The following is an 11,644-nucleotide window of genomic DNA, read 5'->3' as shown; positions in this document are numbered from 1 at the left end:
ACTCAAACAGGAAGTACCCGTGCTAAGGACTATTCAATGCTGGTCTGACCATTTGGAATCCACGCTTCAAGATTGTTTTTTTTTTTACACGGACTGGGATATGTTCCGGGTAGTTTCCGAGAATAATATTGAGGTGTACACTGAGACGGTTACTGATTTCATCAAGAAGTGTATAAGAGATGTTGTACCCACTGTGACTATTAAAACCTTCCCTAACTAGAAACCGTGGATAGATGGCAGGATTCACGCAAAACAGAATGTGCAAACTACTGCACTTAACCATGGCAAGATGACTGGGAATATGGCAGAATACAAACAGAGTAGGCACTCCCTCCACAAGGCAATCAAACAGGTAAAACTTACATATTGAGACAAAGTGGAGTCACAATTCAACAGCTCAGACACGAGACGTATGTCGCAGGGTCTACAGACTACAAAAGGAAAACCAGCCTAGGACACCAACGTCTTGCTTCCGGACTAGCTAAACACCTTATTTTCCTGCTATGAGGATAACACAGTGCCACAGACATGACCAGCTACCGAGGACTGTGGGCTCTCTGACGTGAATAAGACATTTAAACGTGTTAACCCTCGCAAGGCTGCCTGCCCAGACGGCATCCCTAGCCGCATCCCCAGAGCATGCGCAGACCAGCTGGCTGATGTATTTACGGACATCTTCAATCTCTCCCTATCCCAGTCTGCTGTCCCCACATGCTTCAAGATGGCCACCATTGTTCCTGTACCCAAGAATGTAAAGGTAACTGAACTGAATGACTATCGCTTCTTAGCACTTACTTCTGCCATCATGAAGTGCTTGACAGGCTAGTCAAGGATCGTATCACCTCCACCTTACCTGTCATCCTAGACCCACTTCAATTTGCTTAGCGCCCAAATAGGTCCACAGATGACGCAATCGCCATCACACTGCACACTGCCCTATCCTATCTGGACAAGAGGAATACCTATGTAAGAATGCTATTCATTGACTATAGCTCCGCATTCAACACCATAATACCCTCCAAGCTTGTAATTAAGCTTGAGGCCCTGGGTCTGAACCCTGCCCTGTGCAATTTGGTCCTGGACTTCCAGATGGGCCGCCCCTAGGCGGTGAAGATAGGGATCAACATCTCCACTTCACTGATCCTCAACACTGGGGCCCCACAAGGATGTGTGTTCAGCCCCCAGGAAACAACAGAGGGAGCACCCTCCTATCCACATCGACGGGACAGCAGTGGAGAAGTTTTAAGTTCCTCAGTGTAGATATCACTGGCAAAATGAAATGGTCCACCCACACAGACAGTGTAGTGAAGAAGGAGCACAACCTCATGAGGTTGAAGAAATTTGGCTTGGCACCAATAACCCTCACAAACTTTTACAGATGCACAATTGAGAGCATCCTGTTGGGCTGTATCACCACCTGGTACGGCAACTGCACCACACACAACCACAGGGCTCTCAAGAGGGTGGTGCGGTTTGCACAACATATCACCAGGGGTAAACTACCTGCCCCCCTGGACACCTGGACACCTACAGCACCTGATGTCACAGGAAGGCCAAAAAGATGATCAAGGACAACAACCACCCAAGCCACTGCCATTTCTAATCTGTCTGCCCTGCGGCCTTGTGAATGTTGACATGTTTAAAGGTCTTACATCAGCTGCGGAGAGCGTGATCACACTGTTGTCCGGAACAGCTGATGCTCTTATGCATGTTTCAGTGTTACTTGCCTCGAAGTGAGCATAGAAGTTGTTTAGCTCATCTGGTAGGCTCGTGTCACTGGGCAGCTCTCGGCTGTGCTTCCCTTTGTAGTCTGTAATAGTTTGCAAGCCCTGCCACATCTGACGAGCGTTGGAGCCGGTATAGTACAATTCTATCTTAGTCCTGTATTGACGCTTTGCCTGTTTGATGGTTTGTCGGAGGGCATAGCGGGATTTCTTATAAGCTTCTGGGTTAGAGTCCCGCTCCTTGAAAGTGGCATCTCTATCCTTTAGCTCAGTGCGAATGTTGCCTGTAATCCATAGCTTCTGATTGGGGTATGTACGTACAGTCACTGTGGGGACGCCGTCCTCGATGCACTTATTGATAAAGCCAGTGACTGATGTGGTGTACTTATCAATGCCATTGGAAGAATCCCGGAACACATTCCGGTCTGTGCTAGCAAAACAGTACTGTAGTTTAGCATCAGCTTTATCTGACCACTTTGTTATAGGCCGAGTCACTGTTACTTCCTGCTTTAATGGTCAGATTTGCGAAATGGACGGCGAGGGAGAGCTTTGTACGCGTCTCTATGTGTGGAGTAAAGGTGGTCTAGAGTTTTTTTTCTCCCTCTGGTTGCACATTTAACATGCAGATAGAAATTAGTTAAAACTGATTTAAGATTCCCTGCATTAAAGTTCCCGGCCACTAGGAACGCTGCCTCTGGATGAGCGTTTTCCTGTTTGCTTATGGCGGAATACAGCTTGTTGAGTGAGGTTTTAGTGCCAACCTTGGTCTGTGGTGGTATGTAGACAGCTATGAGAAATACAGATGAAATCTCTATAAGTGTAGATAGTGTCGTCTACAGCTCATCATGAGATACTCTACCTCAGGCGAGCAAAACCCTGAGACTTCCTTAGATATCGTACACCAGCTATTGTTTACAAATATGCATAGGACCCCGCCTCGTGTCTTACCAGAGGCTGCTGTTCTGTCCTGCCGACGGAGTGTATAACCCGCCAGCTGTATGTTCTTCATGTAGTCGTTCAGCCACAACTCGGTAAAACATCATATGATACAGTTTTTAATGTCCTGTTGGTAGGATTAAACTAAAAAGTATTTAGTCAGCCACCAATTGTGCAAGTTCTCCCACTTAAAAGGATGACAGAGGCCTGTAATTTTCATCATAGGTACACTTCAACTATGACAGACAAAATGAAAAAAAAAAAATCCAGAAAATCACATTGTAGGATTTTTAATGGTGACTGACTAAATACTTTTTTGCCCCACTGTACATGCACTGTACACGATTGAACGTTAGCTAGCAGAACGGAAGGCAAGGGCAGATTGTCCACTCACTGCCTGATCCTCACAAGGCATCTTGATCTCTTTCCGCGAAACCTACGTTTCTTTTCCAGCGAATCACGAGGATCTGGGCCTGTTCGGGTGTCCGTAGTATATCCCTCGCATCCGACTCATTGAAGAGGAACTCCTCGTCCAATTTGAGGTGAGTAATCACATTTCTGATGTCCAGAAGCTCTTAGTCATAAGAGACCGTAGCAGCAACATTATGTACAAAACAATTTACGAACAAGGTGAAAAAACAAACAAAATAGCATGTTTGGTTAAGAGCTGATAACACGGCAGCCCTCCCCTCCGGTGCCATCATTACCAGTATTTGATTTCATTTGAAGGAACGTTGGCGGGTGCACAGTTCTCTGTTAGGTTGCTAGAATTTTTTGGGATGAACGTGCGAAGGTCAACTGTTTTGTCAAGTGGTTTGATTGACAATCAGATGAAAACTTTATATTTCCTGTTTTTATGTTTATTTTTATTTTTGAGTGGCAGCCAGCAGGAAAATGTGAACTGAGTATGAGATTGTATGAGTTTGTGTCGTGTACCTGTACCCCCCACCCCACCCCCCCGTCTCTACCAATGAAAGAAAAGGATAATATTTTCACAAAATCCCTAGTTTAAGAAAACATATCTGAATGATGTGAAATGTTGAGTTACTAAAGGAGACAAGATCAGGAGATAGCATGTTATTTGTGTTGGTGAGTGTATGCGTGATTTCTTTCTTTCTGTTTGTGATGTTTTTGGGCTACAAAGAAATGAGGGGGTGTTCTGTTTGTCTGTCAGATGGCGAGAGGGAGAGATGAAGATAGGGAGATGGCGAGAGGGAGAGATGGCTAGAGGGAGAGATGGCTAGAGGGAGAGATGGTGAGAGGGAGATATGGCGACAGGGAGAGATGGCTAGAGGGAGAGATGGTGAGAGGGAGAGATGGCGAGAGGGAGAGATGGCGAGAGGGAGAGATGACGAGAGGGAGAGATGGCTAGAGGGAGAGATGGCTAGAGGGAGAGATGGTGAGAGGGAGAGATGGCAAGAGGGAGAGATGGCTAGAGGGAGAGATGGCTAGAGGGAGAGATGGCGAGAGGGAGAGATGGCTAGAGGGAGAGATGGCGAGAGGGACAGATGGCTAGAGGGAGAGATGGCTAGAGGGAGAGATGGCTAGAGGGAGAGATGGCGACAGGGAGAGATGGCTAGAGGGAGAGATGGCGACAGGGAGAAATGGCTAGAGGGAGAGATGGTGAGAGGGAGAGATGGCGAGAGGGAGAGATGGCTGGAGGGGGAGATGGCTAAAGGAAGAGATGGCGACAGGGAGAGATGGCTAGAGGGAAAGATGGTGAGAGGGAGAGATGGCAAGAGGGAGAGATGGCTAGAGGGATAGATGGTGAGAGGGAGAGATGGCAAGAGGGAGAGATGGCTAGAGGGAGAGATGGTCAGAGGGAGAGATGGCTGGAGGGGGATATGGCTAAAGGAAGAGATGGCGACAGGGAGAGATGGCTAGAGGGAGAGATGGTGAGAGGGAGAGATGGTGAGAGGGAGAGATGGCAAGAGGGAGAGATGGCTAGAGGGAGAGATGGTGAGAGGGAGAGATGGTGAGAGGGAGAGATGGTGAGAGGGAGAGATGGCTAGAGGGAGAGATGATGAGAGAGAGAGATGGAAAGAGGGAGAGATGGCTAGAGGGAGAGATGGCTAAAGGAAGAGATGGCGAAAGGGAGAGATGGCTAGAGGGAGAGATGGCAAGAGGGAGAGATGGCTAGAGGGAGAGATGGCTAAAGGAAGATATGGCGACAGGGAGAGATGGCGACAGGGAGAGATGGTTAAAGGAAGAGATGGCGACAGGGAGAGATGGATAGAGGGAGAGATGGTGAGAGGGAGAGATGGCAAGAGGGAGAGATGGCTAGAGGGAGAGATGGTGAGAGGGAGAGATGGCAAGAGGGAGAGATGGCTAGAGGGAGAGATGGCGACAGGGAGAGATGGGTAGAGGGAGAGATGGCTAAAGGAAGATATGGCGACAGGGAGAGATGGCGACAGGGAGAGATGGCTAAAGGAAGAGATGGCGACAGGGAGAGATGGCTAGAGGGAGAGATGGTGAGAGGGAGAGATGGCTAGAAGGAAAGATGGCTAGAGGGAGAGATGGTGAGAGGGAGAGATGGCAAGAGGGAGAGATGGCTAGAGGGAGAGATGGCTAAAGGGAGAGATGGCGACAGGGAGAAATGGCGACAGGGAGAGATGGTGAGAGGGAGAGATGGCAGGAGGGAGAGATGGCTAGAGGGAGAGATGGCTAGAGGGAGAGATGGCGACAGGGAGAGATGGCTAGAGGGAGAGATGGTGAGAGGGAGAGATGGCGAGAGGGAGAGATGGCTGGAGGGAGAGATGGCTAGAGGGAGAGATGGCGAGAGAGAGAGATGGCGAGAGGGAGAGATGGTTAGAGGGAGAGATGGCTAGAGGGAGAGATGGCTAGAGGGAGAGATGGCTAGAGGGAGAGATGGTGAGAGGGAGAGATGGCAAGAGGGAGAGATGGCGACAGGGAGAGATGACTAGAGGGAGAGATGGCGACAGGGAGAGATGGCGACAGGGAGAGATGGCTAAAGGGAGAGATGGTGAGAGGGAGAGATGGTTAGAGGGAGAGATGGCGAGAGGGAGAGATGGCTAGAGCAGTAGAGCAGTAGAGCATATGAGTATCATTAGAGGGTGAACAGTAGAGCATGTGAGTATCATTGGAGGGTGAGCAGTAGAGAATATGAGTATCATTAGAGGGTGAGCAGTAGAGCATATGAGTATCATTAGAGGGTGAGCTGTAGACCATATGAGTATCATTAGAGGGTGAGCAGTAGAGCATATGAGTATCATTTGAGGGTGAGCAGGAGATCATATGAGTATCATTAGAGGGTGAGCAGTAGAGCATATGAGTATAATTAGCGGGTGAGCTGTAGACCATATGAGTATCATTAGAGGGTGAGCAGTAGAGCATATGAGTATCATTAGAGGGTGAGCTGTAGACCATATGAGCAGTAGAGCATATGAGTATCATTAGAGGGTGAGCAGTAGAGCATATGAGTATCATTAGAGGGTGAGCAGGAGAGCATATGAGTATCATTAGAGGGTGAGCAGTAGAGCATATGAGTATAATTAGAGGGTGAGCTGTAGACCATATGAGTATCATTGGAGGGTGAGCAGTAGAGCATATGAGTATCATTAGAGATTGAGCTGTAGACCATATGAGTATCATTAGAGGGTGAGCTGTAGACCATATAAGTATCATTATAGGGTGAGCAGTAGACTATATGAGTATCATTAGAGGGTGAGCTGTAGACCATATGAGAATCATTAGAGGGTGAGCTGTAGACCATATTATAATTATTAGAGGGTGAGCAGTAGAGCATATGATAATCATTAGAGGGTGAGCTGTAGACCATATTAGAATTATTATAGGGTGAGCAGTAGAGCATCTGAGTTTCATTAGAGGGTGAGCAGTAGAGCATATGAGTATAATTAGAGGGTGAGCAGTAGACCATATGAGTATCATTGGAGGGTGAGCAGTAGAGCATATGAGTATCATTAGAGGGTGAGCTGTAGACCATATTAGAATTATTAGAGGGTGAGATGTAGACAATATGAGTATCATTAGAGGGTGAGCTGTAGACCATATGAGAATCATTAGAAGGTGAGCAGTAGAGCATATGAGTATCATTAGAGGGTGAGCAGTAGAGCATATGAGTATCATTAGAGGGTGAGCTGTAGACCATATGAGCAGTAGAGCATATGAGTATCATTAGAGGGTGAGCAGTAGAGCATATGAGTATCATTAGAGGGTGAACAGTAGAGCATATGAATATCATTCTATATACTTTCGGCCCGTCATTGGACACTGTGCTATCTAACCTCCAAACAAGCTTCAATGCCATACAACACTCCTTCCGTGGCCTCCGACTGCTCTTAAACGCTAGTAAAACCAAATGCATGCTTTTCAACCGATCGCTGCCTGCACCCGCATGCCCGCCTAGCATCACCACCCTGGATGGTTCCGACCTAGAATATGTGGACATCTATAAGTACCTAGGTGTCTGGCTAGACTGCAAACTCTCCTTCCAGACTCATATCAAACATCTCCAATCGAAAATCAAATCAAGAGTCGGCTTTCTATTCCGCAACAAAGCCTCCTTCACTCACGCCGCCAAGCTTACCCTAGTAAAACTGACTATCCTACCGATCCTCGACTTCGGCGATGTCATCTACAAAATGGCTTCCAACACTCTACTCAGCAAACTGGATGCAGTCTATCACAGTGCCATCCGTTTTGTCACTAAAGCACCTTATACCACCCACCACTGCGACTTGTATGCTCTAGTCGGCTGGCCCTCGCTACATATTCGTCGCCAGACCCACTGGCTCCAGGTCATCTACAAGTCCATGCTAGGTAAAGCTCCGCCTTATCTCAGCTCACTGGTCACGATGGCAACACCCATCCGTAGCACGCGCTCCAGCAGGTGTATCTCACTGATCATCCCTAAAGCCAACACCTCATTTGGCCGCCTTTCGTTCCAGTACTCTGCTGCCTGTGACTGGAACGAATTGCAAAAATCGCTGAAGTTGGAGACTTTTATCTCCCTCGCCAACTTCAAACATCAGCTATCTGAGCAGCTAATCGATCGCTGCAGCTGTACATAGTCTATTGGTAAATAGCCCACCCATTTTCACCTACCTCATCCCCATACTGTTTTTATTTATTTACTTTTCTGCTCTTTTGCACACCAATATCTCTACCTGTACATGACCATCTGATCATTTATCACTCCAGTGTTAATCTGCAAAATTGTAATTATTCGCCTACCTCCTCATGCCTTTTGCACACATTGTATATAGACTCCCCCTTTGTTTTCTACTGTGTTATTGACTTGTTAATTGTTTACTCCATGTGTAACTCTGTGTTGTCTGCTCATACTGCTATGCTTTATCTTGGCCAGGTCGCAGTTGCAAATGAGAACTTGTTCTCAACTAGCCTACCTGGTTAAATAAAGGTGAAATAAATAAATAAAAATAAAATCATTAGAGGGTGAGCTGTAGACCATATGAGTATCATTGGAGGGTGAGCTGTAGACCATATGAGTATCATTAGAGGGTGAGCTGTAGACCATATGAGTATCATTAGAGGGTGAACAGTAGAGCATATGAATATCATTAGAGGGTGAGCTGTAAACCATATGAGTATCAGTAAAGGGTGAGCTGTAGACCATATGAGTATCAGTAGAGGGTGAGCAGTAGAGCATATGAGTATTATTAGAGGGTGAGATGGCTAGAGGGAGAGATGGCTAGAGGGAGAGATGGCGACAGGGAGAGATGGCTAGAGGGAGAGATGGTGAGAGGGAGAGATGGCGAGAGGGAGAGATGGCTGGAGGGAGAGATGGCTAGAGGGAGAGATGGCGAGAGAGAGAGATGGCGAGAGGGAGAGATGGTTAGAGGGAGAGATGGCTAGAGGGAGAGATGGCTAGAGGGAGAGATGGCTAGAGGGAGAGATGGTGAGAGGGAGAGATGGCAAGAGGGAGAGATGGCGACAGGGAGAGATGACTAGAGGGAGAGATGGCGACAGGGAGAGATGGCGACAGGGAGAGATGGCTAAAGGGAGAGATGGTGAGAGGGAGAGATGGTTAGAGGGAGAGATGGCGAGAGGGAGAGATGGCTAGAGCAGTAGAGCAGTAGAGCATATGAGTATCATTAGAGGGTGAACAGTAGAGCATGTGAGTATCATTGGAGGGTGAGCAGTAGAGAATATGAGTATCATTAGAGGGTGAGCAGTAGAGCATATGAGTATCATTAGAGGGTGAGCTGTAGACCATATGAGTATCATTAGAGGGTGAGCAGTAGAGCATATGAGTATCATTTGAGGGTGAGCAGGAGATCATATGAGTATCATTAGAGGGTGAGCAGTAGAGCATATGAGTATAATTAGCGGGTGAGCTGTAGACCATATGAGTATCATTAGAGGGTGAGCAGTAGAGCATATGAGTATCATTAGAGGGTGAGCTGTAGACCATATGAGCAGTAGAGCATATGAGTATCATTAGAGGGTGAGCAGTAGAGCATATGAGTATCATTAGAGGGTGAACAGTAGAGCATATGAATATCATTCTATATACTTTCGGCCCGTCATTGGACACTGTGCTATCTAACCTCCAAACAAGCTTCAATGCCATACAACACTCCTTCCGTGGCCTCCGACTGCTCTTAAACGCTAGTAAAACCAAATGCATGCTTTTCAACCGATCGCTGCCTGCACCCGCATGCCCGCCTAGCATCACCACCCTGGATGGTTCCGACCTAGAATATGTGGACATCTATAAGTACCTAGGTGTCTGGCTAGACTGCAAACTCTCCTTCCAGACTCATATCAAACATCTCCAATCGAAAATCAAATCAAGAGTTGGCTTTCTATTCCGCAACAAAGCCTCCTTCACTCACGCCGCCAAGCTTACTCTAGTAAAACTGACTATCCTACCGATCCTCGACTTCGGCGATGTCATCTACAAAATGGCTTCCAACACTCTACTCAGCAAACTGGATGCAGTCTATCACAGTGCCATCCGTTTTGTCACTAAAGCACCTTATACCACCCACCACTGCGACTTGTATGCTCTAGTCGGCTGGCCCTCGCTACATATTCGTCGCCAGACCCACTGGCTCCAGGTCATCTACAAGTCCATGCTAGGTAAAGCTCCGCCTTATCTCAGCTCACTGGTCACGATGGCAACACCCATCCGTAGCACGCGCTCCAGCAGGTGTATCTCACTGATCATCCCTAAAGCCAACACCTCATTTGGCCGCCTTTCGTTCCAGTACTCTGCTGCCTGTGACTGGAACGAATTGCAAAAATCGCTGAAGTTGGAGACTTTTATCTCCCTCGCCAACTTCAAACATCAGCTATCTGAGCAGCTAATCGATCGCTGCAGCTGTACATAGTCTATTGGTAAATAGCCCACCCATTTTCACCTACCTCATCCCCATACTGTTTTTATTTATTTACTTTTCTGCTCTTTTGCACACCAATATCTCTACCTGTACATGACCATCTGATCATTTATCACTCCAGTGTTAATCTGCAAAATTGTAATTATTCGCCTACCTCCTCATGCCTTTTGCACACATTGTATATAGACTCCCCCTTTGTTTTCTACTGTGTTATTGACTTGTTAATTGTTTACTCCATGTGTAACTCTGTGTTGTCTGCTCATACTGCTATGCTTTATCTTGGCCAGGTCGCAGTTGCAAATGAGAACTTGTTCTCAACTAGCCTACCTGGTTAAATAAAGGTGAAATAAATAAATAAAAATAAAATCATTAGAGGGTGAGCTGTAGACCATATGAGTATCATTGGAGGGTGAGCTGTAGACCATATGAGTATCATTAGAGGGTGAGCTGTAGACCATATGAGTATCATTAGAGGGTGAACAGTAGAGCATATGAATATCATTAGAGGGTGAGCTGTAAACCATATGAGTATCAGTAAAGGGTGAGCTGTAGACCATATGAGTATCAGTAGAGGGTGAGCAGTAGAGCATATGAGTATTATTAGAGGGTGAGATGGCTAGAGGGAGAGATGGCTAGAGGGAGAGATGGCGACAGGGAGAGATGGCTAGAGGGAGAGATGGTGAGAGGGAGAGATGGCGAGAGGGAGAGATGGCTGGAGGGAGAGATGGCTAGAGGGAGAGATGGCGAGAGAGAGAGATGGCGAGAGGGAGAGATGGTTAGAGGGAGAGATGGCTAGAGGGAGAGATGGCTAGAGGGAGAGATGGCTAGAGGGAGAGATGGTGAGAGGGAGAGATGGCAAGAGGGAGAGATGGCGACAGGGAGAGATGACTAGAGGGAGAGATGGCGACAGGGAGAGATGGCGACAGGGAGAGATGGCTAAAGGGAGAGATGGTGAGAGGGAGAGATGGTTAGAGGGAGAGATGGCGAGAGGGAGAGATGGCTAGAGCAGTAGAGCAGTAGAGCATATGAGTATCATTAGAGGGTGAACAGTAGAGCATGTGAGTATCATTGGAGGGTGAGCAGTAGAGAATATGAGTATCATTAGAGGGTGAGCAGTAGAGCATATGAGTATCATTAGAGGGTGAGCTGTAGACCATATGAGTATCATTAGAGGGTGAGCAGTAGAGCATATGAGTATCATTTGAGGGTGAGCAGGAGATCATATGAGTATCATTAGAGGGTGAGCAGTAGAGCATATGAGTATAATTAGCGGGTGAGCTGTAGACCATATGAGTATCATTAGAGGGTGAGCAGTAGAGCATATGAGTATCATTAGAGGGTGAGCTGTAGACCATATGAGCAGTAGAGCATATGAGTATCATTAGAGGGTGAGCAGTAGAGCATATGAGTATCATTAGAGGGTGAGCAGTAGAGCATATGAGTATCATTAGAGGGTGAGCAGGAGAGCATATGAGTATCATTAGAGGGTGAGCAGTAGAGCATATGAGTATAATTAGAGGGTGAGCTGTAGACCATATGAGTATCATTGGAGGGTGAGCAGTAGAGCATATGAGTATCATTAGAGATTGAGCTGTAGACCATATGAGTATCATTAGAGGGTGAGCTGTAGACCATATA

This window comes from Oncorhynchus mykiss, chromosome 25, assembly GCF_057628025.1.
Source record: "Oncorhynchus mykiss isolate SJ-2025 chromosome 25, ASM5762802v1, whole genome shotgun sequence".
Taxonomy (NCBI): domain Eukaryota; kingdom Metazoa; phylum Chordata; class Actinopteri; order Salmoniformes; family Salmonidae; genus Oncorhynchus; species Oncorhynchus mykiss.
The sequence above is the reverse complement of the archived record's forward strand: the minus strand, read 5'-3'. Positions refer to the sequence as shown.